Here is a 12,678-nt window from a genome sequence, read left to right on the forward strand (position 1 = left end):
TTAAATTTTTTAAAAATTATATAGTAAAAAATAACATTTTGGGATACGTATTTAGAGAAAAATATTTAATTATGTAAAATATTCATTATGCACCCTGCCAAATTTTGTAACTTTTTTCAAATCGCAAGTCTTTTAACCGTTAAAGGTACTACAATAACTGAAGGGATTCTACAATACCTGATTTCACAATAAAATCAAACCGTGCTGAAGTGATATCTATGTGAAGAAATCCAAAAACAAGTTCATTAAATTCCATCGTCTTTCATTCATATTTACTTCCCACTCAATATATTCAAATTTATAAGCTATGCATGAAAATTTACTTTCCATTTAATAAATGTTTATATTAACACTAGAACTACCGATGGAGTCATTTTGACTCCTCGCCATTTTTATTTCTCTGCCCTGTCTAAAATTTTCCGAAATCCGGCCTGAAATTCCGTGACTTTTATTCATTTTTGACACAAAATAAGGCTTTGCGATTAAAATCATTCTAGAAAATAAAATAGACCACGTTTTTCAAAATTTACCTTTGACTACCAAAAGGAGTCATTTTGACTCCCTAATGTATTTTGCTTGTCTTTTCACCAAATAGTAATATTTATTCAAGTGTTTATCTCTTCTTATGTTAATAATAATTAATTGAAATCAATCAATGGCTTGAATATACAATTATTTTCCTTTTGGCCCATATTTGCGAGACTTTGAAAGCATTTCTTATTTTACGGGTCTGTGTTTGGATCTACAAACTATGTGAATGTCCTGATATTATTTTACCTTGCGATAAAATGGTGAATATGTAATTCGTAGCATTTTCAAATTCATGTGTTCAGAATCTGTCGTTTGTGCCCCTTCTCCCTTACCCTTTCCTTCTCGCCGCCCACCTTTGCCGCCGCCCGCTAATACTGTGTATTGCGCTGCAGCACTATTATTTCAGCCTTGACTGCGTGGAAGTTGATTTTCAAATATGAAAAAGTACCTTTGATATACTGATTCCCCAGAAAAATAGATACACTGATGAACCAGGAAAATTAACCAGTAGAATGAAATAAAGTTACTGTCCTAGCACGTTCTGACAGCGCTGGCTGCCGGGTGCCGCACAGGAAAACCGTGCGCTGTCCTTTGCATTGGTGAATCCAGTGAACTCTCGAGTGGACTGCAAAACTCCTATGAAGCAAGGATTTCATTCTTCCTGACTGGCAGTATGGCTAGAAGAAGTAGTCGAAGGCGTGAAGAAGTCCTATCTATGTTGCATTCTATACCCGAAGGTGAATCGGAACGCGAAACAAAAGATCATTTCGGCTGTGACGAAGTCGAGGATTTTATTCCTCAAAACGTTTCTAGTGAGTCTGAAGATTCAGACGAAACGCGTGCAAAATATAAGCAGTAATTTACATTTACTTCCCCTTTCATAGGTAGTTACAAAAAAAGGTATTATCTACGATTATTTATCGATTCGTTTATACTGACTCACATAAAGCGATGTACAATTGTGGAACCACGCAGGCAAAATTACGAAGATTTTACTCTTTACGATGTGGAGCTAGTTGCATGTTTAGCCATATTTTATGCCTGTGGAATATCAGGTACAAATGATAACTCTATTGAGAGTATTTGGTCAAACGACTGGGGAATACCATTTTCTACAACGAACGACTAGGTTTGTTAACATTTTGCAATGTCTAAGATTTGATGAGAAATCTAATCGATTCCAGCGGCTCAAAACTGTCAAGTTTGCCCTCTTTTCAATAGTGTGCGATAGTTTCATAGAGAATTACATTTCTTGTTACAAGCCTGGTCCGTACATTATAGTTGATGAACAACTTTTTCCCAGTATAATTAGGTATATTTCACTCTGTACATTCCTTATAATCTGGACAAATACGCCCATGAATATTGGCTACCTGTTGACAAGGATAGCAAATATCTTGCAAACGCCTTCCCTTATGTTGGAAAAGGTAATTCACTTCATGCAGATTGCCGTTTAGCAGTACTGAAGCTATTGCAACCCTTTCTGAAAAAGGGCGAAATGTTACTGTATATAATTACTTTATCTCAGTCAAACTCGCTGAACAGCAAAAAATCCAGAGTACTAGCATTGTGGGAAATGTAAATAAAAGAGAACAGAAGAACCAAAGGAGATGAAATCACAAATATACCACAAGAACGTCTACTCAGTGACAGCCTACCCACTTGTTGGAAAATACTCCCGACTTAGCAGATATTCATACCTGTAGATAGTTTGCAATGAGACTACCTAAATCATTCCGCCCAAGCCGTTTTAGAAAAAGCTCGTTACAGAGTTGGCTCCTCATGTTAGATGTAGATAAAAGCGTTGCATGTCCAATGCCGCAGATTCTTCTGACGGGTTTCTGCAAAATAAGTATTTCCAGGCAAAACCAAAGTGCAAAAATAATCGATCAGTTGGGAATTGTATGACCAGCCAAAAGTCTTTGTGTGGGCAATGAAAATGAACGACAATGCTTGAACTCTAAAGCACCTTAGACAAATGCGTGGCGTATCAACAGCATTTTTTTTGCTTTATTTAATTATCTTCCCAACTTCCATGTAGCTAAGTAATATTTTTGATCATTCAAACAATATCATAAAATGTGTTGAAAAGTCTACGTTTGCTGTTTTATCCAATTCCTCTATTAACATTCTGTTAAGACAACATAATATGTAAGAAAACAGAATTTCAAAGCAACACTGTCGAATTTCGCATTTTTTTAAATTATATTTTTTTGTTAAAACGACGTCTGAAATATTGTAAAAATCAACAAAAAAGATAAACTAATACAATGTATCAATAAAAACAGACATAAACTGCAAAAATAAACAATTATAAGGTAGGAGTCAAAATGACTCCATTCGGTAGTTCTAGGGGGGGTGTCAAGTCCGGTATTTCTAGTGTTAAAAGTAAATATTATTTCTTACAATATTAATTTAGCCATATCAAAGTTTCTTCTGTGGGATACTACGCGGCCAATGTCGCTCTGAGACAAAACGCGCCTCACTGAGGGTTCATTCGAGGGAATGATATCGTTAAAATATCAGTTTAATTAAGTATTTAAGCAGCAGTCATAGTGTAAAACCTGTCCATTCCAACACATTAATAACGTTGCAACATCTGCAAACAAGATATGATGCCTGTTAAACTTCCCCTTTATGAGACTGTTTCTGTAACTATTAATGTCATTAATAAAACAAAACTCCAAACGACCATAGAAACGATGAAGGCTTTTAGCCAAGCTAAAATATTGCTCAAACTTTAGTCACTCAATAATGGCCTGATGATATAGTAAAATACACCAAAGGATGAAGTTCGCCACGAAAAAATATTTGACTTAGCCGGGATTCGAACCCGGATCTCCCGATTGCCGGTCAGGCGTGCTACCACTTACACCACCAAGCCATCTTCTCAGAGCGAACTTCGGGATGGGTTTTACCGAACAAGATGTTGACGTCACAAGTCCACACTGTGGCACATGTGGCGAGGGTCGTGCTTACTAAGCCACTGTCGGGGAGAAAAACCCTTATTTTCCGCTGGTCTGCGGCGACGATTTTCAAAGCACTGAAGGAACAAATGACTTTGTACGCAGTCACGCGCACGGGTGCAAAGTTAAATACACCAAAGGATGAAGTTCGCCATGAAAAAATATTTGACTCAGCCGGGATTCGAACCCGGATCTCCCGATTGCCGGTCAGGCGTGCTACCACTTACACCAACAAGCCATCTTCTCAGAGCGAACTTCGGGATGGGTTTTACCGAACAAGATGTTGACGTCACAAGTCCACACTGTGGCACATGTGGCGAGGGTCGTGCTTACTAAGCCACTGTCGGGGAGAAAAACCCTTATTTTCCGCTGGTCTGCGGCGACGATTTTCAAAGCACTGAAGGAACAAATGACTTTGTACGCAGTCACGCGCACGGGTGCAAAGTTAAATACACCAAAGGATGAAGTTCGCCATGAAAAAATATTTGACTCAGCCGGGATTCGAACCCGGATCTCCCGATTGCCGGTCAGGCGTGCTACCACTTACACCAACAAGCCATCTTCTCAGAGCGAACTTCGGGATGGGTTTTACCGAACAAGATGTTGACGTCACAAGTCCACACTGTGGCACATGTGGCGAGGGTCGTGCTTACTAAGCCACTGTCGGGGAGAAAAACCCTTATTTTCCGCTGGTCTGCGGCGACGATTTTCAAAGCACTGAAGGAACAAATGACTTTGTACGCAGTCACGCGCACGGGTGCAAAGTTAAATACACCAAAGGATGAAGTTCGCCATGAAAAAATATTTGACTTAGCCGGGATTCGAACCCGGATCTCCCGATTGCCGGTCCGGCGTGCTACCACTTACACCAACAAGCCATCTTCTCAGAGCGAACTTCGGGATGGGTTTTCCCGAACAAGATGTTGACGTCACAAGTCCACACTGTGGCACATGTGGCGAGGGTCGTGCTTACTAAGCCACTGTCGGGGAGAAAACCCCTTATTTTCCGCTGGTCTGCGGTGACGATTTTCAAAGCACTGAAGGAACAAATGACTTTGTACGCAGTCACGCGCACGGGTGCAAAGTTAAATACCCCAAAGGATGAAGTTCGCCATGAAAAAATATTAGATAATATAGAAAGCTCTGAGAAGATGGCTTGGTGGTGTAAGTGGTAGCACGCCTGACCTGCAATCGGGAGATCCGGGTTCGAATCCCGGCTAAGTCAAATATTTTTTCATGGCGAACTTCATCCTTTGGTGTATTTAAATTTGCACCCGTGCGCGTGACTGCGTACAAAGTCATTTGTTCCTTCAGTGCTTTGAAAATCGTCGCCACAGACCAGCGGAAAATAAGGGTTTTTCTCCCCGACAGTGGCTTAGTAAGAACGACCCTCGCCACATGTGCCACAGTGTGGACTTGTGACGTCAACATCTTGTTCGGTAAAACCCATCCCGAAGTTCGCTCTGAGAAGATGGCTTGTTGGTGTAAGTGGTAGCACGCCTGACCGGCAATCGGGAGATCCGGGTTCGAATCCCGGCTAAGTCAAATATTTTTTCATGGCGAACTTCATCCTTTGGTGTATTTAACTTTGCACCCGTGCGCGTGACTGCGTACAAAGTCATTTGTTCCTTCAGTGCTTTGAAAATCGTCGCCGCAGACCAGCGGAAAATAAGGGTTTTTCTCCCCGACAGTGGCTTAGTAAGCACGACCCTCGCCACATGTGCCACAGTGTGGACTTGTGACGTCAACATCATGTTCGGTAAAACCCATCCCGAAGTTCGCTCTGAGAAGATGGCTTGGTGGTGTGAGTGGTAGCACGCCTGACCGGCAATCGGGAGATCCGGGTTCGAATCCCGGCTAAGTCAAATATTTTTTCATGGCGAACTTCATCCTTTGGTGTATTTAACTTTGCACCCGTGCGCGTGACTGCGTACAAAGTCATTTGTTCCTTCCATAGAGCATCTGGAGAGGGCGTTAGGTGAAAAAAGTCAAGCCAGCAGAAAGCTCTTTACCCGATGCGCTTTTGTTCGTCCGCCATATTCCGTTACCCCGCTCGCTCGTTTTCCCATAAAGGTACGTGTTAAGAAAATCACCTAATTTTCAGTATACCAAGGCTGCTGAAGCATTCTGAAGGTATGCTGATCTTCTAGAATTCATCTTAATACTGGTGTATTATTATCTCCTTTAAAAAGTGAGTATTTAATCTAGAAAACGACATGTTAATTCAACCTTCGCAGATGGTTTGCTGCGCGGCTTACAGGTGCAGTAATTGCCCCGGTAAACAGATACGTGGACTCACATTCCACCGGTAAGTTGCAAAATGGTCAATTATTAGTAATATCTATATCATTGGCTTGAAGTGCATGGTCAACCTTGTTAATTGTCTATGTATGTGCCGCGTGCAGCAGGTGGACTCATGTGCGGCAGTGTACTGGTTATTTGTTACTTATCCTTATCAGTGCTAAAATTGTATTATTCTATGTTGAATTTTGTCATGAGTGATAATGCTTATCGTAATGAAGTAAGATATTTAAAACTATCCGTTCTTTTTCGGAACTCTTTTCATCCCTGCGTACCATCGCTGGTGAACATTTTTGTGTATTGACATAATGGTACAAAAATTTTTGTGCCAATTCGCGGTACAAGTTGTGCGATGTGAGTGAATTTCGTGCTTCATTGAACACTTGGTGTTCAGATATTAGGTCTATTTAGAGCGGAGATACGCATGGCACTCTTAGCCACCGAAATTCGACATTAGTTAAAAATCATAACACATGTACAGGAATTTGTGGTTCTCAACCAAGCATTGGCAAATTAATGTTGTTTTCTACAAATTGTGGAAATTAGATCTAAAATGCAAAATTGTTAAGTTATTATACTGGCCTTACGTCTGGCCTGGCGTCTCATGTTGTGAAAGGAATGCTTAGCAATAATTCAATTATCGACCGAAAAGTTACAGCACTTACTCAGCAAAAAAAGAACACGAACTTCTTCCTCTGTTGATGGGTTGACATAACCTTAATTGATCTTATTTAGAAATAAAATGCTTAGTCATAAAAATATTGTTGTAAAAGCATAAGTTGATATGTATTAATGAACCACTTTACATGCCCAGAATGTGTTTTTTCTTGTTTCATAGCCCATTCATGTCAACTAATCTCTTAGAAAGTGGAGGGAACATTCTAATTAGTTTTTGCTGAGTTACAGAAATCTCTGGTTAATATCATTTTTCATTTTGCTCTTGTTCATTTTTTTTGCTCGTAGGTGTTTTTTATATTTGTTTTTGTGATTACAACTTTGCTGAAGCAACAGCTCCTTGCTATGCTGTGATCATGCTATGATCTATGCTATGATCAAGTTGGTGCCTCTTTCATTTTTTTTTCAAGTTAGTGCCCCTTTCATTGCTTCTTTGTGAATGTATTCATCATGATCAATCATGTGTTCATCTTTTTTGCAATTTGAAAAAAAATAAGTAATTACCCTGTATAAGGCGATGAAAGTTTGTGGCACATATGGTGGTTTCCTACTAACTACTCGCCCAGAACTCATGATCTGTCAATGAATTTCCCCCTTTGACTCAACATATCTGTCTTTCGTTACAATTATCACTTCAATTTTAATCAATGTGAATAATACTCATTAAGGTTATTGCTTACGATACAATAAACAATCTATTTTAGGCTATATGTACACTAGGTGCACGCATATGTCACACCACTACAATACATAGCAAACAAAAGTATGCACCTATTTTGTACCACACATGTGCACCATAATGTCAAGTTACTCAAATACTAGCTTGCAAAAATTCAATTTCATTACTTTCATTGTTTTGGCATTAAAGGGTGACAAAAATATTGCATATTTAGACAACATTAAATGGAATAGGATTATTTTGTATATGTGTAATAAATTGTTCCCAATTTGATAAGGACCAACTCTGTTTACCACCAGTGTGGAAGTGCGGTGGCCTAGTGGATAGGCCATTGGGCTACTGCTTGAAGTGTGACACCTTTTGACACATCCAACAGAAATTCATGCATTTTGTGGTGGTCAAAGAAAGTAATCAGCCCTCCTATTCTGAATATCTTGCATTCAATCACTTGTTTAATTAGCGACGAACTTCAAATGAACTCGAAATTGAAATTTCTCATTTATTGTTCTCCTGATGAAGTAGAAACTTAAGTGATAGCATTTTTCATAAATATCTAGAGGTTTATCTTGATTGGTGATGCTAAGCATTTGATATATCACACAGATTCTGCCCATTGAAATTGTCAAATAATTCCTATTTAGGTTTAATATAGCTAAAGAATTTATGCATATTTTTAATTGCAGGTTCAGCTAATCCAGTAGCCGATGTAATTGAGGTTGTATGAATGTACAAACATTGGAAATAATCCCGGAGGTGTGGCGGCCTTCATCATGTATTCATAATTCTCTTGCCAATCTGAATATATCTTAATAGAATTTTACATCATGTCTGCCTGAGATTTATTGTGAATTTGGTTACTTTGCATTGATTGTATAAATAATCAGTTTCAATAGCATTGTTTAATCATTCTGCAAATCTGAAAATGTAACATTTGATGGGTGTGTACATTATATAAGTTGGAAAATGGGAATTTTTTCTTTTTTAATACCTCCTACAACGATTCCATTTAACACAGCTGTTACCCACTGTGCATGTTCGTCTGATTTCGGGGAAGGAAAATAATTTCTGATTTGTCAGCACTTGAAATTCATCAGACCCATCCTCAATTTCTTAAGACAGTATTGCTTTCATGGCAGTTTACTCGGAATTGTAAGCGAAATCTCTTTCGAGCTTGTCTCTTAGATGACATTTTACTTTCCTAATGCTCAAATTTTTCCTTTGATGAGGAAGCCCTTTTGATTAATGGCCATGAGGTTATTAACAGTAGTTTCGGAAATGATTTACACTGTGTAACACTTAGATATTGAAGTTACATATCCGAAAAAAATGTCCGGCGCCAAGAATCGAAGCTTGACTTCGCTGTGTTTAAAATTTTCTCATCAATACTTTTTGTAGAGCATTCATAAGTAATGGTAGGCATGATTCCCGATGTAATGTTTTAAGTCTTGCTAAACCATATTATTTTCCTTGAATCACGATTTATGTATATTTTTGACGGATTGTTAGCCAAATAAAATCTTGTAGTGCACGCAATAGCAATTAAACGTGATTATTATCGTAGCAGTCAGTGTCCTCCCATTCCTCTCTCGTCCATTTATCCTTTTATATTTACTTTCATAATTGAATTTGGTTTAAAACATTCTATTGTAAATATCAGAAGTTATATACTTTAAGGGTTCACATGAATTCATCAGATATTTTTCAGCTTACAGCCGAAAATTAGTTGCTATTGTCGCAAGTGACTTGTCGTGCGTCATATTTTTAATTTGCCGCACCGTGGTTAAATCGTCTATTTCATCCAAAAGATGCATTTTTTCCGGTTTTATATTCAACAAATAATCTTCGCTCATCGGTGGAAACGGGTTTTTCCGGCTGTCAGTTGGGAAAATATTGAGTTTCCTTTGACGAATATCCCATAAGGAACCATGCATTTCTGCTTCACCCGGGGTAAAGGAATATGGCGGACGGGCTGAAGTGCCACGCCCCCCTGGCTTCACTTTCCTACCGTGGGAGGGGTAGCTAACGCCCTCTCCAGATGCTCTATGGTTCCTTCAGTGCTCTGATGATATAGTAATGGCTTGGTGGCTTTGAAGTCAATGACAAGCAAAGGCTAACTGATCCCGATCAATTGACTAAAAAAATATACTTCTCGGGACTCGTGAAGATGTATTCATAAAGTTTTTTAGAATAAAAAAATGTTTTAAAACAATGGAGCAGTTCATGTAAGTTGATTTTATGTCAAAACATAGATACCCAATTCATTGAGCAGATATTTCAGCAGGAAACTTGTAAAAATTCAATACATGAATTACCATTAACCCAGCTAGCACATTATAAGTCATTGAGATGAGGTGAAAGGAAGAAATAAGAAATTTATAAGAAGGCGTTTATAAGCAAGCCTGTTGGTCTTTCTTAATAGATTTCTTACGGCCAGGCCGACATCCAGAGTGATGACGAAACGGAGGCCAAATTTTGACTACTTCCGCAGATTTTTTATTATTCTATCGTTTTACAGCATTCATTAAGACATTTATGCCCGATAATAATGTTTATTATTCTCGGAGTTTCTAAATTATAAGAAGAAATAACTTCATGCGGCCACAATTTGAAAATTATTCACGTTTTTGAAGTAATGGTGAATAAAGAATAACATATAATTTCACATGAATAGCGACGTAGAGTATAAAAATGCCGAAAAAGAATATCTCATTTGTGTATCGTATCCATCAGGTTAACAGACCATAAGTTAAAATTAAGTCCCTGTTGGCATTGAGTAATTTCACTTTGTTTCATGCACGATGCAGTAAAAAAATTTTATAATTGAATTTAAAGTGGTACCTACGCATCAAGGTCCTTAAAATATATTTTTTAAGGGCCTTGCCTACGCCTCACATTCTTCACAGGTGCCGCTGAGTAATTTCTGGCACACTGCTGATCTGTGGGTCGCACGTTCGAATCTTCCGAATGTTATTTATTTCTTTCCGCCACAAGGAAAAATTTTCCAAATTATTCTTCGCATCTTCACCAGTCAATCACTTGCATTTGTTATTTTTTCCATTTACGGAAAAATCTGTTATCTGTTTTTCAGCTCTTACAAAGACTTGCTAAATTTCACCGGTATACTTTGAATCCCTCTCGGGCTGTGCAACGTAGCATTTGTAGTACGCCGCACTGCCGCCTTTGACGCTTCAACACTGGCGACTTAAGTTTAATCCTTACGTAGGTGCGTGGGGTGTCGGCAGAGTCCTAAAATTTGCATGTTTTTACAAATGAAATTGGACATTTTCTGAAAATAGCAGCAAACTTCACATATTATACATTGTTTCCAAGCATATTAAATATTTTTTAATGAATTTTTACCATTGGAAAACCTTGTAGACATTTAATAAAGATCTTGTTTTAATTAAGTAAAAATTTGGTTATAAAAAAAGATGTTAATAAAGTTTGAATTTGACTATATTTTTCTTCTGAAACTAGTTTATTTGATCAATAGAAATATGGTGAGGCAGTAAATTTTAAACGATTTCTTACCAGCCCTAGATTCCGTAGTTCACGCCAGGCTGTTCCTTGATTTCTAACTTGCAAAATTTTAAACTCAAATGCTGGCGTTTAGCTCCGGAAATGCGAGCTTTGTGCAAGGTACGTGAAATGTTTTATAATTGGATGTCAGAAAGCGTTCTTGAATATTTAAGGCGGAGGCAATTTAGTTTTTGAATTTGTTGACGGATTTCTTCATTACACCAAGGAGCATGAGTCTGTTTAGGATAGCATGATACCAGAGGTGCAGTGAAACTGATACACTTTAACATATGAGAGTTAAAAAAATTTACTTAAAATCAATGCAGCCTCAATCCAGGCCATCGATACAGTCCAAGGTTGCTAATTTATTCTGGAAGTTGAGTTCAACGAAATGTTTTAGCCTACGATACTTGAAAGTTTCAGGTGGAGTACAGTGGTATTTAAACACATAACTGATTTATATATAATAATGGGCAGGCAAGTATGGAACAGGAATTTGGGAATAGGCTACTGCCTTTTCAGGGTCATCGACATTGCATGAGATAAAAACATTTACCAAAATCTTCGACAAATCGCGATGACTATAGCCAGAAAGAACTAGAACCATGCCCCTGGAGGCACAAAAACTCGTGTCTTCGCTTAAACGACGCTGCTCTCCATATCGCGAGTTTTTTCTGTGACTACTAATGGTGGGCTGAAATCGAAAAAGCTGGCATAACCTGAAAAATTTTAGTTTTGAATGTGGAAATTAAAAATTTGTTAAACTATAAGACAATTAATTTTTAGTCAATAAATATATTGGTACATATTTTGACGCAAACTATTTTACATTGGTTACTTTTCAAAAAGGATACAAGTCTTCAAAATTTATGACTTTCGAAAAAATTATTCGCAATAAATTTGGTTGAAAATTAGCACGCTACAACTAAAATGACGCACCTTTTGTAATTATTCAATGATAATGAATTTTATATTGCCCGAGCGGATCTCTGAGTGGAAAGTTATTCCTCGTCATATATTCCTTTCACTTATGAATTTCCTCCCCTCCTACAATATTGAACCATTAGCGGCACACAAATTCGTGTTCCGCCTTGTCTATATTGTTCTTCATGTCGCCAGAATTTCTGCCGCTACTCACAGTGGCCTGACATCGAAAAAGTTGTTCAAGCCTCAAAAATTGCCGATTGCTAAAATGTTTATTTTTGAGAGCCCTTCGGTGCTCGGTCAATCGGACGGAGATGGCTTCTTCAGTTTTCCCGGCGTTTTTTTTGCTGGCAGCTGCGTGAAATCTAATCCAGTCCTTTATGTTGTGAATCAGGGATTGCAAAGCCCTACGAAAATGTTTGCAGGGAGGTTAGACGAATAATTGTAAGCTTGGTATCCTGTGTGTTATGTTCATTACGAGTCAGAACTGTCAAGAGGTGCGCCTGGCTCGAAGGATGACCAGCCTTAGAAGTTGTGAAACGATATGTCGCGACATCTACGACCGACGATGATATAATTAGAATAATATAAATTAAAAATAATTTAAATGAAAAAGTTTGGGGAGCTTAATGACCGACGTCCATTCCCGAATAATAAAAAAATATCGGTTTATTCGACGAACACATTTCAACGAAAACGAGCCGCTATGTGTAGTTAGCCAACCTTTATTCTCATAAAAAATCTCTTGAGACGTTCATTACTAGGCTTATTATGGTGCATCCAATCAAAGAAAATCAGATTAACCCTCCAGCAGGCGCGCCATATTCTCTGACACCAGCGGACGCGCGTGGCACTCAGTGCAACACATGGTTTTTCGCTGATATTAATAAGAAAAACACGAATTAAGAAGCGTACATTCATTACCTTGTTTTATAATAGAACTTTACATAGTTTAGACACATAGCACAGATTTTAAAACACTTTAATATTTCAAAAATATTTATTACATTTTTTTAAAGCAATGCCAAAAGCTCAATTTGTATGTCTTAAGATTTTTTCACGTCATTTATGAACACTTTTTGC

The 12,678-nt window shown here is 38.1% G+C and overlaps 1 long non-coding RNA gene and 1 other non-coding gene across 2 annotated transcripts; both read left to right on the forward strand.

Moving 5' to 3' along the window:
• Window positions 1-4,650: 4,650 nt before the first annotated feature.
• Trnaa-ugc lies at window positions 4,651-4,722 on the forward strand. The gene has a single exon. It is a non-coding gene; the product is annotated as a tRNA-Ala (tRNA).
• Window positions 4,723-5,510: 788 nt separating this feature from the next.
• On the forward strand, window positions 5,511-7,909 carry LOC124153719. Its single transcript, XR_006863740.1, has 3 exons — window positions 5,511-5,570; window positions 5,735-5,805; window positions 7,836-7,909. It is a non-coding gene; the product is annotated as an uncharacterized LOC124153719 (long non-coding RNA).
• Window positions 7,910-12,678: the final 4,769 nt, after the last annotated feature.

The sequence above is a fragment of the Ischnura elegans genome, chromosome 1, assembly GCF_921293095.1.
Source record: "Ischnura elegans chromosome 1, ioIscEleg1.1, whole genome shotgun sequence".
NCBI classification, from domain to species: domain Eukaryota; kingdom Metazoa; phylum Arthropoda; class Insecta; order Odonata; family Coenagrionidae; genus Ischnura; species Ischnura elegans.